At 41.5% G+C, this 4792-nt stretch overlaps 1 pseudogene; it reads left to right on the plus strand.

The window, feature by feature from the left end:
* Positions 1-875: 875 nt before the first annotated feature.
* LOC132830761 (galactoside alpha-(1,2)-fucosyltransferase 2-like) lies at positions 876-3703 on the plus strand (annotated as a pseudogene).
* Positions 3704-4792: the final 1089 nt, after the last annotated feature.

Genomic DNA, 4792 nt, shown 5'->3' on the forward strand with positions numbered 1-4792 from the left:
TCAACTCAGCACCGCCCTCCTAACCTGCAATCCTCTTCCTGACCTCTCCGCCCCCACCCCACTCCGGCCTATCACCCTCACCTTGACCTCCTTCCACCTATCCCACCTCCTTCGCCCCTCCCCTTAGTCCCTCCTCCCTACCTTTTATCTTAGCCTGCTTGGCTCTCTCTCTCCTATTCCTGATGAAGGGCTTATGCTCGAAACGTCGAATTCTCTATTCCTGAGATGCTGCCTAACCTGCTGTGCTTTAACCAGCAACACATTTGCAGCTGTGATCTCCAGCATCTGCAGACCTCATTTTTTACTCATAAATCACTGATTACAACATTTACAGGACACTTTGTATTGATGCACCTCTAGAGCATTCAAACACAAATTAGGGCAAATAATTTAATATGTAGTGGAGAATAAAACCTGCAATTAACACCCAGCACACGGTAATATGAGGAAGGAGCACATAAGTTAATTGTGTCCTGTTTCATTATTAAAACCCCTGCAGATTGAGTTTCATGCCACATTCTAAATTTATCTACTTAAATTACTTACACTGTGGAAACAAGCCTTTCACCTCAACAAGTCCACACCAACCCACCCAGACCCATTCCCCCACATTTACCCCTTCACCTAATACTATGGGGAATTTAGCATGGCCAATCCACCTAACCTGCACATTTTTGGACTGTGGGAGGAAACCGGAGCACCCGGAGGAAACCCACACAGTCACACAGAGAATGTGCAAACTCCACACAGAGAGTCGCCTGAGGCAGGAATTGAACCTGGGTCTCTGGCGCTGTGAGGCAGCAATGCTGACCACTGTGCCACCCATAAATATAGTAGAAGTTCATGGTAAATATAGTAGCCAATTTATATCATACATGAATAACGAATCCAGTGATGTTACCCTAGAGACTAATCTTGGCCAGCAATCTGAGAGCTCAGGCTTTTTGAATGTTACACAAGAGGGGAGTGTAATGAACTATTTGCACCTCCTCCAGCATCCACCCAGCCAGCCTTGATTATGTGCTTAAGACTCTGATGATTGAAATTTGACACCATGATTATCCAACACAAAGGCAAGAGTGCTACCAATTGAATCAAACATCACCCTCATAGTTTGAGATAAGAAATGACAGTGAAGTAACTCAATGACAATCGATATGTAAAAAACCCGTTAGATATCTAGAGTTTATCATGGCATAGAAAATTGAGATTCACTTGTCGGTTGCTTTGCAAATCTTTACAAAATAAAATAATTACAGAGAAACCACATTTTATAAAGCCAACAAAGATTTGAAGTTATATATCTGGCAATTAGTGACATTTCTGGTGATATACAGTGTATAAAACCATTTGACTCTTGCTGGCTGGTTCATAGTCAGTAGTTTGATAAATGAGTTGAATTGCATGAGAGCTGCCAATGCATAAATCACACCATGAACTGAGGTGATCAGATATGAAGCAATATATCTGTAGGGACTCTTCACACTGAAACACAGCTGTTGATATTTGATTTATTTGAGAGATCAAATAAGTCATTAGGGATTCTCTGATGGTGGAAAAGTATCTGTACACGGCAACAATTCTAAGGTATGATGTGGCGAATCCGGTGTTAGACTAAGGTGGACAAGGTCATAAGTCAGACAACACCAGGTTATAGTCCAACAGGTTAATTTGAAATCACAAGCTTTTGGAGAGTTGCCGTACCTTAACCAGGAGTCATCTGACTTCTGACCTTGTCCATATTGGCGCCACCACATCATGGCTACCATCGACACCACAAACTGGCGGCTCAAAGCAGAGAGGATCTCCATACTTCACCAGATGAAGGAGCAGCACTCTGAAAGCTTGTGATTTCAAATAAATCTGCTGGACTATGACCTGGTGTCATGTGATTTCTGAAGCATAGACGCACTTAGGAGTAACCTAAGTAGTATAAATACATCAGAGGTAAAGGGAAAGAATATTTTGTTGGGATTAGATAAAGAGAGTGAGGTGGTTCATTTGGAGCATATTCGCTGATGAAAGCCTGATGGATCACATTGCATTTTTCTTGTCTGAAAATTGCTCATTATAGACTTAGACTTAGACTTAGACTTACAGTGTGGAAACAGGCCCTTCGGCCCAACAAGTCCACACCGACTCGCCGAAGCGCAACACACCCATACCCCTTACCTAACACTACGGGCAATTTAGCTTGGCCAATTCACCTGACCCGCACATCTTTGGACTGTGGGAGGAAACCGGAGCACCCGGAGGAAACCCACGCAGACACGGGGAGAACGTGCAAACTCCACACAGTCAGTTGCCTGAGTCGGGAATTGAACCCGGGTCTACAGGCGCTGTGAGGCAGCAGTGCTAACCACTGCGCCACCGTGCCGCCCCTAAATACTTTGTGAGGATACAATGTGAAATACATATGTGGAGACTCAAACCAGCTCCCTTGTGATGACTGACCAGCACTTCAAATGTCATTTAAGGGCGTAAGTTGCTCCTGTCTCTTCTGAGGTCCATTTTTCTCAAAGCCAGGGATGGGCTTTGTCCAAACAATTCAGTGCATCCCATGGGATACCTGTACCACTACAGCTGATGGAGTGATACTTTGCTCCAATTCTTCATATGATATCAACCAAGATTTTTTTCATTATCCTGTTAAACATTTATATCCTGTTACCTTATTTCTGTCTGCAATAAATTTTCACACTAGCCATTTCTTCAAGAATGTGTTCTACATCTTTCAATGATAACTTTCACAAAGTGAAAAGATCCATCAGCAAGTTTTAAAGTTCCTCATAGATTCCATGCTAATGATCTTCTGTGGTATATACTTTCTCAACTTTCCAGATGTCCCATCTCAACTCAGGGAATATGAAGAATCTGTTAAGATATCTCCTTTAATCAGGGAAAAAGCAGATCTTTAAAAATGCTTTTGTTTTCTCAATGTATTTTCCATAACATTTAGATATCAGTTAAGACAGGGTAGCATCAAATTATGTCATCTCCAAACATTTGAAAGTGCAAACCACAATATGGGAAAATGAAACAGAGAAAGTCTCTGAAAGGTTAATGATTTCTTCAAAAAGATTAGGACAATTAACTTCACTGGACAACTTGGCTACCAGATGGGAGAGTATGCAACATTCTATGCACTGGCAAAATTGAATGGTCATCAAGCACACATTTTACTTTGCATAGCCAATTATCTGTGCCCATCTTCAAAATCACCCTCCCAACCCTCCATGATAGTGTGAGAAACAGAATGTATTGGAGGAATTATAATGTGCACGACTGAATGGAGGATCAGTACTGTAGTATTCAAGGAGATTATGTCAGGATCCTGGGATACACTTATTCCTGGACCTTTTGTCATCATATCCATTCAGAAATTCTTTATGAATTTACTTTGCATGTCCTTATTGCAGAACAGACTAAAGTATTCATTACACACATTAGAAGTGAGGAAAAGAATGTGACGTATTTTGGTTTTCATATTTGAAGGGGAGATTATGGAAACGTTATGCCAAAAACTTGGAAAGGAGTTATGGCTGATAAGAAATTTTTACACACAGCAATGATCTACTTCAGAAATAATTACAAAAATGTGTTTTTTGCAGTGACAAGGAACGGAATGGACAAGTGTAAGCAAAACATGATAATTCCAAATTCTCTTCATGAAACTAACCCTTCATCTCCGGGAGCAATGTAGTGAACCTTCTGCAGACTGCCTACAGTGCAACTATATCTCTCCTCAAGCAAAAGGACCAAACTTTATGCAATACGTGAGGTGCAGTCTCACTAATACCCTGTACAGTTACAGCAACACCACCGTACTTCTTTACTTTATTCCTTGAGCAATGAATGCCAAAATTCTATTTGCCTTCATTAAACTAGACACTTATACAGCATGAGAAGAGAATGATGATTGGTTAGACTATGCTTTACATGAGGTGCAGCAGAAACTATTGATTGTCTTAGTTTCCACATTGAACTCAAACCATATCAGATCAACTCTGACTGGTCAGGACATTACAGTGGGGTTGAAATAGCTATGAACAGTCTTCATACACACTTAATTTATAGAATAACGTGCAGAAATTTATGGCATTTGCCGACATAGGACAGGGGCTTACCTGTGAATAATATCATAGTTTCTGGCATGCACAAATTAATCACATTGCAAACTCAACTGCTCTCAAATTGATTTCCAGCACAACTCTTAGTGCAGTCAGGATTATTTCACAAACATTTTCCATTCCTTTGGCCCACTTTGGGACACTTTGGCCTAGATATTTCCAGCCAGACAGGAATTGGAAAAATACGTTAGGACCCTGCTGAATACCAGATACAGCAGACCCCATGAGAATTGTCTGAAAATTCTCCTGCATCTGGAAGACTCAAAAAACCCTTAACATTGGAGAATTTGGAGAAATCTGCTTCCATTAAGTTAATAGCAAACCAGGACAATTTGGAAAATTAAACAAAATTCCCAGCTACTAGACTGACCTCCACCCAAGATACCGCAAACCATCCACAGCCGCTCTCCACCCAGTCTTCTACATCACTGTGACCCATGACAAACAATGTCCCCAAATGCCAGCCAGATGCTTCCCAATACAACACAATTTCAACCCCATCTTGAGACCTGAGAACACCACTTCACTGATCCTGACACCACCACGCTGCTGCCCACACACACACACACTGTATCCACCAGCTATATCACATAATACATGTTCCCAGCCCCCACATTTAACAGATGCACAGCATCCCCAACATCCCATCCACACCACATCTC

Source organism: Hemiscyllium ocellatum, chromosome 32 (genome assembly GCF_020745735.1).
Source record: "Hemiscyllium ocellatum isolate sHemOce1 chromosome 32, sHemOce1.pat.X.cur, whole genome shotgun sequence".
NCBI classification, from domain to species: domain Eukaryota; kingdom Metazoa; phylum Chordata; class Chondrichthyes; order Orectolobiformes; family Hemiscylliidae; genus Hemiscyllium; species Hemiscyllium ocellatum.